General features: G+C 36.1%; 1 protein-coding gene across 2 annotated transcripts in view; it reads right to left on the bottom strand.

Moving 5' to 3' along the window:
• LOC129732306 (protein tincar) overlaps positions 1-15,117 on the bottom strand; it is a 414,177-nt gene that overhangs the window by 162,166 nt on the left and 236,894 nt on the right. For both annotated transcript variants that reach the window (XM_055693091.1, XM_055693092.1), the window contains one exon: positions 8,083-8,098. The gene's annotated coding sequence lies outside the window, so the exon portion shown is untranslated. The remainder of the gene's footprint in view (positions 1-8,082; positions 8,099-15,117) is intronic.

Here is a 15,117-nt window from a genome sequence, read left to right as displayed (position 1 = left end):
ACTCAGTTGACCCAAATTTAAAAGACAATTTTACTCCTCATTTTAATATTTTTATCGGCCATCAACCCAGAGTGTCATCTTCTGGTCCATCTAGTATCATCCGGAAAAGAACTTAAGGGCCCCATTCAGGGGCATACGGCACACTCAAACTGGGTCAATGTATCACTTTTGAATTAAAAGCCGCTCCAGTAAAGTTGCCCTACTAACAACTTTTCCAGTGGCACTCGATGTGGCACATAATATGAAAATAACCGTTCGGCTGCTGAGGACGACTCTCGTCCGTGAAAAACTGCTGCATTACGTTTCGAGAAAATAGCGCCATTCGTTCGGTTGCTGGTTCTTCAACCAGTTGCATTCGTTGCATGCTTAAACATGCGTTAATCTATGTTAAGCACCCACTTGTCCACAGTCGTCAGAGAAGCGACTCTCGGCAGTCGAGTGGTTTTGCAATGCCATGTTGTAATCTACTGCGGTTCCATGGCGTTGTTGGTTGAAACATTGCATTCTTAGTATACGCTATCGAATAACTGTGATGCATTTACTAGTAAGTATCAGTTTGTTGTATTCTTTAGTACTGTAAGCTTCTGCAATGAATGCCAAGAACTAAATTGATTTGGGAGCTCAAACTTCATGTTACATTTATTTACATTAAATCAAAACAGAAAACACGATGTATCGCACGTACCGAAACTCATCTAAACGGCACATTTAGGACATAATTGCCTCTGAAATTTCACCATTTATAACGCACATCTCATAGGATGGCTCCTTGCTAGCGGGAAAATGTTTCCCTGTCACTCTTTATCAACACATTAAGGGCTATAGCAACACAACAAGCCGTGTTTTCCCTCTCATATCCTCAACCCGGAATTGAAGCGACTGCCAAATGGATGACAATAAACTGGACGATGATGCTATTTTCATGATGGTCTGGCCAACAGAAGTGGTATTGTAAAACCCCGTACTGGACACCCTCTCGGCTGCTGCGAACCAACAATGACGGAGTCCCTTCAGCCCACACTCGACCGGCCGACGTTGGATAACATTGTAATGCTGCAATTGCACTCCTGTCCAATGTGCGTGTGTTTGTGTGTTCCTCTCTGAAGCTCCATTAGAGGATTTCCCTGACGTTCTCGTGGCGCACCGTCCGGTGATGAACGGAATTAAAATTGAAGGCATGTTTCATTTTCACAACGCAAGCCGACGTACAAATACAGAAACATGGTGCCCACGGGTCCAAATGTGTGTATTTTAAATGTAAAAACAACGTCATTACAACATAGGAGCAACATCGCGGTGCGGTAGGATGGAATAGTTTATACCGATTGTGAATGAAATGGAAACTTGAACGGGGTATAGAGGGTTGGAAATTGTTGGTATGACTCTACGGTTGGACTTCATCGTGGCGGTAATTTTTCCAACCATCGCATTTACAATTCGTAGACTATGCCATGCCGTGTGCCAATGCTGCTGCAGCACTCGAAAAATTTGTTTTTGTCCGTTTGGTATATTATAACAAAGGTAGCGAGCCATTGTTATTGTATTTTATTCTGTCCGTATGTTGCACTGCAAATGAACTGAATGAAGCATACTGCACTCATGTGTTCTCTAAATTAATTCAACGGACTGTACAAGGGCTTAAAGCGTACATTTTTGTTTCATTCAAATCAGTATTGCTTGGCTGTGCTAGACAATGAAACGTTTCAAGTAACAAGTTAATATTTATTGTAAATTTTGTTTTCCGGGGAGACTTTTGGAGCTTCAAAATTGTATCTTATATCACATTTCTTCGTATGATACACGATCATACAGCATATAAGTTTAAGTGTCAAAAATTCCTTCAAGCCATCCTGGTTTTCATGACCTACATGCTAAACCAAAGACTTGTAACTGCATGATCCACGAAGATGAGGTACATAAGGGTGAGGCGTAATAAGAATTCGGCTGTAGCGTTTGCATTAAAAAGTAGAAAAAAATTGTTGATTTTTCATGGGATAAAACTACCCATACAGCATCAATCATAGTAACTCATGAATCAGCAGAAAAAAAATTTACAGCCCCAGCAGTCGAACTCTAACCGTGATGGCAAAAACAGTGAAGCTACTCCGTTCAGAAGTGCGCGCGTTCGAAGAACGGCACCCCACTGCATCGCAAACGGACATCGTGCGGCACTTTGTGGACCCCGGATATTGCCGTTCCGGCATTCACAACATCTTGGAATTATTAAAGAATAATCAGAGCATCCAAAGAAAGCCCGGTTCCGGACGGCCGACGACCCTGATCGGCAAGAAGCTCCAAAAGATGTCAGGATGTCAGGGAGCGACAGTCTCGTCCACTGGTCTCGGAGCTACAGGTAATGACGTAACGGCAACTGCAGAATAAGATTATCAAGTAGACTTTCTCGGCAAATCGCAACGTGGCGGTGGTGATGGACGACAAGACCTATCTCATTCTGGATGGCAACGACTGGCAGGGTACATCGTATTTTATTTCCCCCACGAAGAAGTAAGCTCCGAGGTGAAGTGCAGGGGGAGCTGCGTAGCCGCAAGGCTACAGAGTCCGCTTTGTCAAGCGGATGGTTGTCGGTTCGAATCTTAGTAGAATCAGGCCATTCGATGTCAGAAAAGGACTTTAAACATGGGTTTATTCTCAGACTCCTCCACCACTATCCTTTCTTTACGCTGAATTCTATGATACCTTTACGTGACTTTCTTTTAACAAAAAATAAGTCCCTCTTATCAATAAAACTGGCCAGATGGACGCACGACGAAACTTCTCCAGGGAATTATAACTGGCTATATTTGGCAGGAGGAAGGAGGCTCCGTCTAGTAGAGCGATAGCGTGTAGAAGGAAGAGTAAAATCACATTACACACAAGTACGGATAAAACAATAATAAAAAGCATGCCACTTCTCCATAGCTATATTACTAAAAATTGAAGTGCGGGATACAGCAGACACCTGGGCATATCTCACAATAGATCAACGATTCTGGTCGCAGTGAGGAAGTCCATACAGGTAAAAAAGGTGTTTCCGGTGTTTTGAAGCACCTACCATGTGGGAAGAGGTGTTTTCTAGCACCTACCATGTGGGAAGATCGTCGACAGCACACGTGTGCGGGTTCTATTAATGCCGGCCTCTATCAAGATTCTCGCTAACTATAACGTATAGCATACTTGAGCTTTCAAGCATGACTGTATCCGCCGATTTGTCTGCTTGGTACAGTTTATGGTTCATGCGTCTGCACCAAACACCATTTTTCAGTTTGCCGCCAAATCACTGATGTATCCAGGTTAATGAGTTCGCCAACTACTTCGAATCCCCATCTATCACCACCACAGCAACAACATCCGACGGGCTACCAAGCTCTCTACCAGCCGCCATATACTTCTTTTCGACAGAGTTTATGACAAACTCTATTCTCGCAGCTTCCCTGATGCCCTGAAGTCTATGAACAAATGGTGTGTCTGCATTTTTTTTGGAATCAATATTCTTTATTTTTCTTACGGTATTTTCATTATACATTTGTTCAAAAACATTGTGAGAGATTCAATTTTATCAACTTTTCAACTCTGAATGTGTCTGCAAATTGAATTCTCGAAATTTATCGGAGACTCGTCGCAAAGTGAACATTTTGTCCGTAGTGAAGCGTTTTTACTTTCGATTTTGAAGACTTCGGTGGGAATGCCGTTCTTCCCTTGTAGTTTCTCAGCTCTTTTACTAGCTTGTCCATCTTTCTCGATATTCATTCTGCTGCTCTGTCTTCCTCGCCATTCAACAACACACTTAAGTGTTGTTTCCAACGCCTGACCATTTCTGAATTATCGGTAATTCGGTTTCTCTCTCTTACGTTCGACAATCATAGAAAAAATTATAGAGAAAAAATTTAAGGAGGGGTGTTCCATAAAAAACTCTATGTTGTCGTGTTCAACGTACAGAGAGGGCATCACAGTATTCTGCAATTGTTTTTCTTTTAAAATTTTCCACAATTTTGCTGAAGAAAGCAATCCGGTATATTGAAAATTAGAAAACATATTTTTTTTATCTAACTGTTAGGTGGATTGATCGAAAAACCAAAAACGCCAAAAGTAAGGCTTTGTTCTTTGAAACAATTGTGCTGAAGACAATGAGTACATAAAATCAAATCTTTCCACCAATTGTAAATGTCTTGAAATATAATACTTGGAATGTGTAGAAACTATTTTGGAAGTTGTTTCATAAAATTTTGGCTGAAAAACGTGCTTTACATTGAGTATTTCGTCGTTTTAATATCACTTTTTTGTACTTTATGACCTTCAAAAGGGCATTAGTCAAAAATGTACCGTACGATGATTTTGAAATTTTGACCAGAGATTCTGGACGTCATAACGAATCGAATGGTGTACATGGATTCTTTGGTGCATTTTTTTTCTATAATAACGGTCTGTGGGAGCACCGTGCCTAAAAACATTCACCTGTCAAATTTGGTTCCATTTGCTTGGTTATATCTCGAGATGGCAGAAATTTGAGATTCATTTGTTTGGAACCCCTCCCTTAGTCACCTTTCTCGGCCTCTAGAACCCCTTCATACAACATTTCACGTCGATCGGTTCAGTAGTTTCCAAGCCTATAGGGATCAGACAGAGAGACAGACAGAGCTGCTTTTTTATATATTTAGATTGTTTATTGAGAACCTTTTGGACATATTAGTTGAGAACACTTCTAGTACATAACAAAGACTGATTAAATGATACTGATTGAAATTGAAAAATATGAATTAAAATGAGTAAAATTTCGACTCAAAACAATTTTCAAAGCGAAATATTCGATATAAAGATGTTGAAGTTTTAAAAAAAGGTAAGTATCTTGATAATATCAACAACTCTGTAGAATATGCTAACTCGATTAAATGCGATTCAAACTCAATAAATTGATTTTAATGGGTGTTGACAGAAATTTGTTGCTATCATTTTGACTATATACCCTCTTAACTCGTAAAGACCCGGGACGGAACTTGTTTTTTGAAAATGCTCGTTCTCAGCACTGGAACGGCCGATTTGGGAAAACTTGGAACTTTATTCAAGGGAAATAGTAGCTTTACGTTTTGGTAAAGGTGCCACCCTTCTGAACCCCTCCCCGTTTTTGTGAGACGCAAATATGTCTGTGTTTGTTTCTAATTTTCCAAACAGATTGAGCAAACACTGGGAATTTTCATACGTATCAACTGCTCCATGTATCAAATCATGTCGGGTGGATGAAATATGGTATGTAAGTGCTCTACATTTTCAGGGTAAGGTCTCCTGAATCCATACGCGATGAAATATTTATTTTAGCATGCAAACATTTTGAGAAAAACCAATTTAAATTCACCAAAGTACGTATTTTCATGGAAACCTGATTTTCTCAGTCTCCCACGGTAGGTTTCAACTTAGCTCTTCAATTATCAAGCTTTATATTTTTAGAGTAACGTCTTGAAAATCCATAAAATCAATCAACGTGGTTTCGATCGATGACTATTGGTTCTTTTGAAAATATCTGAAACCGTTAGCATTTTTATTCTACTCGTGATGATACTAAGCTTTTTGTACGGAAAGCGTGTTGTGGAACTCGTCCAAGTTTAAATTGATTGAATAACGAGAGTTTTTAGAGAAAATAATCCTCAAACTTAATTATCCCACACGCCTTCCAAAAAACCGATGTACAAAACATGGCATCGGTTTACGTTTCTTGAGAGACCAAACGCTTCTAAATTAGAATCTTGTTAAATTATGATATTGTTTGTATTTTAACCTTTTGATAAAAGTATTAAACGCTATAGCAATGACCAAATCTTACCATATCTATGAACTTTATGTACTTAACTTTACACGCAAACATTCAAGTCTTAATCAACCAATGTGTCTCCTCATTTTGCGGAATCATTGCTCTAAATTTGCACCATGAATGTTTGCGTTTTGGGCAACGCTTAAACTTAATCATAAGTTGCGCTGATTTCGCACAATATTGATGTGGTTTCGCACCATTCAACTTGTGCAGCTAGTTTTCTAAGGTTAGTATTTCAATTTTTGCTTCAAACAATCAGATAATAAACTTTTGCGTATTATTGCCATTACGATAGCTTGTTCTGGATTTGTCAGATTCCTGATTGTGCGTCAGACAAACCTCAAAATCTTACAAATATTTGACAATAGTGCTGGATTTTTGCCAGTTTTCCGTCACGTTGTCTCGCAAGGAGGTCATCACTTCAAATTTCATTTGGAGGACCATTAGGAGAAGTTGTTTGATTATACGGTGAATATTTGAAATCATTTTTCATAAAATAGTGGAGTAATCTCGCATATGAAAAATTGTTCCGATTATAGTACATTTTCGGATTGTTCCGATCATGTTACAATATCCTAATTGGCTACGAAACTTTGTCTATAGTTAAAGTATTTGAAAAGTGAAAGGAAGCGTAAGAACGGTTAACTCTAGAGAAATAACCTTATACTCGATTAAAAATGACATATTTGTAATAGAAAAAATAATCAACCCTCCTAGCATACAGAATAGACAAGTATTTCCGGTATTTATTAAAGAAACAATGTTTCGAACGTTAATAATTAACGCAAACATAGGGTATCAAGTTTCCCAGAGTATCAGTGTCCGATCTAATACCCCCAAATCGTTTCCACTTACCAAGTTGTCATATCTTTGCCCGGGTTAAACCTTTCCGCTTACCCTTTACCACGTACATTGATATCGTACAAATACTGCTGAAGACAGGGGCCAGCTGTCGTCTTTTCTTCTGTCATCGTCATCAGCCCCCGTCTGAGATCCGCACATGTCATCTGCTAATGCCCCGAAACTGATACGGTCCGCTTTGGGAATGTTCGTACTGTTGGTTGGTCTGACAGACAACCGAGCAACATGCTCCCCACTCCGGACGCCGCTTATCTGTTTTATTTTGATTACGGGCACAATCACGCGTGTTTCTTCGGTACGGTTGCTACGAACCTGCATATATTCTTGTATTCATTGCTATCATCATGATACTAGTGATTGGGCCAGTGATTCCGTGCTCCCCACCCAGTTTCGCATACGCAGACAGGCTACAAACGAGCGGATACGTAAGCGCTCTAGGAAAATAGACCATGTGCGGAGCCTGATCCGGTGTCAATGACTTCTATTTCTTTCTGTACGCGCACACCCGAAATACTGATCATAAATTTCTTCACCTTCCAGAAATAACACTTCTCCCTCTCCGTCGTACGGTGTGCCGACCGGGGTCGAGACGTGCATTTTCTGAAAATTCTCCTCTTTTTCCCTACCGTCTTTAAGCTCGCCAGCAAACTGTCACTTTAACATTAGGATGTATATTTTTCTTCGCCACCCTCTTTTCAGTTTGCTGCGTCTTGTTCTGTTCGCTTCAGTCGTCTTCCACCATGTTACTAAAAAAGGATACGCTTCGGCAAGCCGGCAAGTAAAAAAAGCGCAGCAGCGAAAATGAGACAGCCGATCTGGTTTGGGAAAAGACGATTCAATCGATTTTCTTTGGAAAAATGATTTTTGTTCGGTATGGATACCTGAAGAAGCTTCCTTTTTAGTCTATTCGATACACAACTGCCGTCAGTCGCCAAACGTGCAGTCATTGATCAGGATTTTGTGTCACGGAAAAATATCCATGTAGCATCATTTTTCAGGTACAATCCGGGATGATTGCTTAGTCGGGAAACTAAATTCACACAAATTATTTGAAGGTGTTACTTTTTTTGCTTCGCCGTCTACAACATGGAATAGTCATCATATATCTGTCTACCGTTCAAGCCGTTTGGAATATATCCCCGCATTCGACCGTAAAATGGGCAGCGTTCTGTTTTACGGTCGAATGAAAATGATGTGTTTTTTCTACAATTGGTGTGTGGGTGTAACTCAGCTTTATGCGCGTTTATTCGTCCCTAATAGGGCTGCTTCTAGGATTCTAGGTACAACAGCGGTAGGACGAAACATCGTATGTTTAGGTGGTGTACGCTCTATTGGGATGTTCTCCGCAAAATATGGGACCTATCTAGGCAAATGAATTGCCAGCGATTGGCGTAAATTTCGTATGGCTCAACGATACTCACCTTATTGCTTCATTTCCTGCAAGAGAGAATAAGGGAAACACGTTAGATTAGGCTTGTTTTTTTGTATGCTATTTGTTTCGAACGTGATCTGAATCTGAGTCAGTTCGAATTTGAATTAGCTTAAATTTCTAACAGATTAAGCCAAAAATTCAAACCTTATCATTAGAATGAAATAATGAGTGACAACATTGCTCTCTAACTTAGATGTTTTGGAAATACAGAATTTACAAAAAATAAAGTTACTATTCACTATTTTAGACTACACAACTAACTGACTAACGCAACTTTTGTCAAGCGTACTATTTAATCATATTTGCTTTAGATGCTTCGCTCGGCAAACAACGCCAGTCACTATAGAGCTTCGAATGTTCTTTGTCTTGGATTTGAGAGAACTATACCGCTTGGACCACCCCTTGTTTCGAGGCTTGTTCCATGGGACTCTAACCTTTTCTCAAAAAAGTGCCATTTTTGACCAAACACCTTTATTATTTTCATTTATTTCTTTACAGGGTGTTCAATAAGTTCGAATACACTTTAAAAATGTGTTCAAAACGAAAATACACGATATCCATTCTTTAATCATTTCCGGGGAGCTGGGAGGCCACAAAGTCTTATCGAGAAAATCAGTCAAACTGGCCCGACACTACGCTTGGATGATATTCGTGTGTGGACCGGTGCACCGTCCTATTGAAGGACGTAATAGTCCTTTCACTAGAGATCCCGAAGTGTGGTAGCTTCCCACGCCTGGATACGGCCTCCAAATTATCACCGACGCGGCGCTCTGAAACCGCGGGATGTTCATGTGGGACAAGGGGTTGCTGATTATTTTGGATATTGTGTGGCTGTTGCAATACAAAGAGCTTTTCATCAGAAAACACGAACTTCTGACTTGCACGCCGCAAACAACTTTCTTATGACGCGACGTCGCGGTACTCTTTCGCCGTACGAGGTAAACAAACAACAAATGTCAGCAAGTCGACACCATGCGTGTCGGGTAGACTATATATGAGGCTATAGCTGACACAAATACCAATCCACGATGAAATTGTCAAGTTTCAAATCAGAATATAGTCATTTGTAGAAAATCGCAGTTCGATTTTTTCAAAGGCAAAAATAATTTATCTGGCAACACGGCCACTCGAAACTAATGTTTATTTTAATTCCTTCACTAATACCGTCACGTTTTTTTACGCAGGGGATACGTATCTCGTAAAGAAAACGCGTTGATTCGAAAATCCGCGTTAATTCAAAAATCCTCATTGAGTAAACCATCAAGAAAGAACTTAGAAAAAACTCGAGGCGCTCAACGACCAGTATTCAAAATGGTCTTCACCAAGATCATTCCAGTACCTTCGGAGGGCGGAGGTTTTATTTTCACTAAGTCTTTTACTCAATAAACATTTGCAATAGCAAAGCAAAACCTTGGTGCTACATTCCGATTCGGAACTTGACCTTCTGTTTTTATTATACACAGACTTCGCAGCCAACTGTTTAGTGCTAGTGCTACGATCCTACGGAGCTAGTGCTACGATCCTACTGACACCGACAGTTTCTCCCGAGTCGAGACTCGAACCTATGACGACTGGCTTGTTAGGCCAGCGTCGTACCTCGAGACCAACTGGGAGATGCAATAACTTGCTTGAATAATGTTGGCTCCGATATATCTCATTTTTGTTATAGAAAGCTAAATTATTTTCTAAAAACAAGCAAAGAGTTACTCTGAAGAGTTCATTTGTTTATTTGAAAATTTGATTGGTTTTCTAATATTTCAATTGGGTTGTAAAGCTATATCGGTTTCTATATATAATTCGAAAAATGTGTTTTCTGATTAAAGCATGATTTTTACAACAAATGTTTTACAACAAATGTTTATCGTAGCTCTTCGATTTCGAAATGAAGAACTTTTATATTTCGACCATGCACAAATTATTCCCAATGTAACTTGCAAATAGATAATTCTAATAAACTAAGTATCATGAGGGAAGTACTGATTTATACGTTATACTTTATACTTTATACTTTATACTTTATACTTTATACTTTATACTTTATACTTTATACTTTATACTTTATACTTTATACTTTATACTTTATACTTTATACTTTATACTTTATACTTTATACTTTATACTTTATACTTTATACTTTATACTTTATACTTTATACTTTATACTTTATACTTTATACTTTATACTTTATACTTTATACTTTATACTTTATACTTTATACTTTATACTTTATACTTTATACTTTATACTTTATACTTTATACTTTATACTTTATACTTTATACTTTATACTTTATACTTTATACTTTATACTTTATACTTTATACTTTATACTTTATACTTTATACTTTATACTTTATACTTTATACTTTATACTTTATACTTTATTCTTTATACTTTATACTTTATTCTTTATACTTTATACTTTATACTTTATACTTTATACTTTATACTTTATACTTTATACTTTATACTTTATACTTTATACTTTATACTTTATACTTTATACTTTATACTTTATACTTTATACTTTATACTTTATACTTTATACTTTATACTTTATACTTTATACTTTATACTTTATACTTTATACTTTATACTTTATACTTTATACTTTATACTTTATACTTTATACTTTATACTTTATACTTTATACTTTATACTTTATACTTTATACTTTATACTTTATACTTTATACTTTATACTTTATACTTTATACTTTATACTTTATACTTTATATTTTATACTTTATACTTTATACTTTATACTTTATTCTTTATACTTTATACTTTATTCTTTATACTTTATACTTTATACTTTATACTTTATACTTTATACTTTATACTTTATACTTTATACTTTATACTTTATACTTTATACTTTATACTTTATACTTTATACTTTATACTTTATACTTTATACCTTATACTTTATACTTTATACTTTATACTTTATACTTTATACTTTATACTTTATACTTTATACTTTATACTTTATACTTTATACTTTATACTTTACACTTTATACTTCATACTTTATATTTTATACTTTATACTTTATACTTTATACTTTATATTTTATACTTATACTTATACTTTATACTTTATACTTTATATTTTATATTTTATACTTTATACTTTATACTTTATATTTTATACTTTATACTTTATACTTTACACTTTATACTTTATACTTTATACTTTATACTTTATACTTTATACTTTACACTTTATACTTTATACTTTATACTTTATACTTTATACTTTATACTTTATACTTTATACTTTATACTTTATACTTTATACTTTATACTTTATACTTTATACTTTATACTTTATACTTTATACTTTATACTTTATACTTTATACTTTATACTTTATACTTTATACTTTATACTTTATACTTTATACCTTATACTTTATACTTTATACTTTATACTTTATACTTTATACTTTATACTTTATACTTTATACTTTATACTTTATACTTTATACTTTATACTTTATACTTTATACTTTATACTTTATACTTTATACTTTATACTTTATACTTTATACTTTATTCTTTATACTTTATACTTTATTCTTTATACTTTATACTTTATACTTTATACTTTATACTTTATACTTTATACTTTATACTTTATACTTTATACTTTATACTTTATACTTTATACTTTATACTTTATACTTTATACTTTATACTTTATACTTTATACTTTATACTTTATACTTTATACTTTATACTTTATACTTTATACTTTATACTTTATACTTTATACTTTATACTTTATACTTTATACTTTATACTTTATACTTTATACTTTATACTTTATACTTTATACTTTATACTTTATACTTTATACTTTATACTTTATACTTTATACTTTATACTTTATACTTTATACTTTATACTTTATACTTTATACTTTATACTTTATACTTTATACTTTATACTTTATACTTTATACTTTATACTTTATACTTTATACTTTATACTTTATACTTTATACTTTATACTTTATACTTTATACTTTATACTTTATACTTTATACTTTATACTTTATACTTTATACTTTATACTTTATACTTTATACTTTATACTTTATACTTTATACTTTATACTTTATACTTTATACTTTATACTTTATACTTTATACTTTATACTTTATACTTTATACTTTATACTTTATACTTTATTACTTTATACTTTATACTTTATACTTTATACTTTATACTTTATACTTTATACTTTAGACTCCATACTTTATACTAATTGTATACATTGAACATCACTTTTTAAGTTGTGGAAATTTTTACAGAGATACTTTTATGCCGTCGCTTTTAATATATCATAGCGGAAATGAAGTTTCACTTGGATTCAACGAGCATGAGCTGAAAACCAGAAACGGATCACTGGTGGTTGGTTACCAAATCAGAATAACTTCCGTGTTCCAGTGGATGCTGTTGTGTATATGGAGAACAGCATTACTGACGAAAAAGTTGAAAAAGTAAAATAGTGTGACGAATTGTCATCTGGCAGTTACTAAAAATCTACTTCACCGGCTGTAGAACATATTGATATGGCCAAAACCAACCCAATATATTTAATATTTATTGAACAAGGATAATACTTGAAAACCGAGAATCGATGACATTTTGAAATCTACTACGGATAAATGAGTTTCATGAAAAATATTCTATATTTTCAACTTTTTTATTCCGAGCAACGCTGGTGACGTGAAACTAGTTTCAAATGATAGTGAGAGAAATTACCGTATTTGTATTTTTGTATTTTTACTTAGCCCTATGGTAAAATCAACATTGCAGGTTTCAACCACATTACACTTCACAAATCAGTAATCTAATGTTTGGCTCAGAGCGATTAAATATTATAAAAAAAATGCTGACGGAAGAACTGTGAAGCTATGAAGGTCTGAAAGAAACTAATTTTTAGTACCAATTCATGACAGTAAAAAAATAAAGCTGAACAACCTACGATGCCTCCCGATGCACCGGCTCCATATAAAAACACACTAAACAAACTCAAATAATCCGATTTGCATTCGTTCGATTTCCACTTGTCGTTTGAATGGCTGGCATTGCGAGTAAAATGCAAAAATCTACAATGTTGTTTTTGTTTTGGAATTTCTGATTTCCGAAGTAACCGAAATGGAACGACGATGCAGACACTCGACAAGACGAGAATGGTAAACATTGTTAAGGGCAATTTCGCAAAAAATATAAACAAGTGCATACGGAAAACCAATGGAGTCCCGACACAGGGGGAGGAGAATTGTGTTTGGCAAAACAGCAATTCTATCCCATGCTCTCTCACTCACTTGACTAACATGCATACATATGGTCGATGCAGGAAAAACACTATTGAAATTGCATGGCTGAGTGGGAAAATGCAAGAGTCTACCAGCCCGAAACATGCCCGTGGAAGTGGAAGCAGACACTCGAATTCAACAGCATTGAGGCGATTGAGGAGGATCCTGCAGCACGGTATTTGCAAGATGAAATCTTTCATGGTGCAGCTCCCACTCTCCAACCCCAAAGCTACTTCCAGCTACTGTATTAAACTACGGTCCATAAACCTCGTCTATCCGATGTGCATCGAGTAGACGACATACGCTCTTAATCCCTTCAGGCTGACCTGAGACACTTGCGAATGAAGTTTGAGTTTTGAGTATTGTTTTGTACGATGATTCTAACCGGATCCTAGCTGAAGGCATAAATCATCACCGGGTGAAATCCGGTTGGACATGCTCTTTTCAACCCGATAGCCAGTCAGCAGAATGCGAATGCGATGGTTCATTTTGCGTTCCAGTCACGCTGTAGGGACCCTTAAGTGGACAAGCTTTTCAATGGTCTAGCCGGGTAGCGGAATCTGCAAAGATTTGATTAAATTCCTCGTAGTTTGTGGACACGGCGAACTGCTTTTTAATTAACTCAGCCGACAATTGATGCTAAAAAGACCGGCTTAATTTTGTAGTTGCGACGGGATTAAGTTTAAGAGCGCAAAGAAAATTGTTATATCGGATTACAGAAACGGCTGCGAGCTTCAGGTTTTTCACTTTTCATCGTCTCAATTTACTCCACTGACCGGAAGCGTAATACTCCCGTGTACTCTTCTAGACTGTCCCGGGTTCCATTTATCAAAACAATACAATGATTTAGCAGGGTGATATAAAAAAACCATCATTCCTACAAAAGCAATCCTATCGAAAGATCCATACCTTGGCTCACCTTGGCAGAATGTATACTCATAGCCATAGCCCGTTAGCCTGGGACTGGAAGTAAATTGTACCATGCTTACACCCGTCTCCACATGGCACTTGGCTGTCAGCCGGCAAAATTCGGCATGCCACTCACGAACTAACATAATTTCAACGGCGTGTCGTACGGCTCTCGGTGGACTTATTTATCTTCCCAGCGTGCCGTGATTTTAATTCAGCCATTTATGATGGAAAATGCAAATTTTCGCATTCACTTCGTAGGCCTTTCACCAGCCGACTGCGCTAATCCATATTTGCTCAGCTCCGACATTTTCGCAGAAGTGCAGAAACGCCACAGTTGGCATTTCCTTTCCTCCGGATGCTGGAGAGGGGGTGGGCAACTTCTTTCTTCCCTTCGCTCAAACAATTGTATTTCGCGGTGAGGAAATAAATGTACTTTTATTGGTCTGAAGAGTTTAAATTCCTACAATCGTCAGGGAACAGGGCTGTGAACAATGGTGGAAGGTTAACTATCCTTTCCGTTTCCATGTTTATGGTGAAGTTTGAGTTTTATCGATTGGGATTAGTCTAGGTTTTGTTATAGGATTGATGCAAGCCTAACAAATTTGTCTTCCAGTACAACGCGCAATGTTTGTGGTTAGTATACGCACTGTAAAAATGGTGACGACATTTGTTGCATCGGCTTACAGTAGCGGAAATACTGATATGTAAGCTGATAATTTCGACAGATTGCTACCTATATACTTTGCTCTATTTCCAATAACAGATTAGATATACTGAGTTTGAA

This window comes from Wyeomyia smithii, chromosome 3 (assembly GCF_029784165.1).
Source record: "Wyeomyia smithii strain HCP4-BCI-WySm-NY-G18 chromosome 3, ASM2978416v1, whole genome shotgun sequence".
Lineage (NCBI taxonomy): Eukaryota > Metazoa > Arthropoda > Insecta > Diptera > Culicidae > Wyeomyia > Wyeomyia smithii.
The sequence above is the reverse complement of the archived record's forward strand: the minus strand, read 5'-3'. Positions and strand labels throughout refer to the sequence as shown.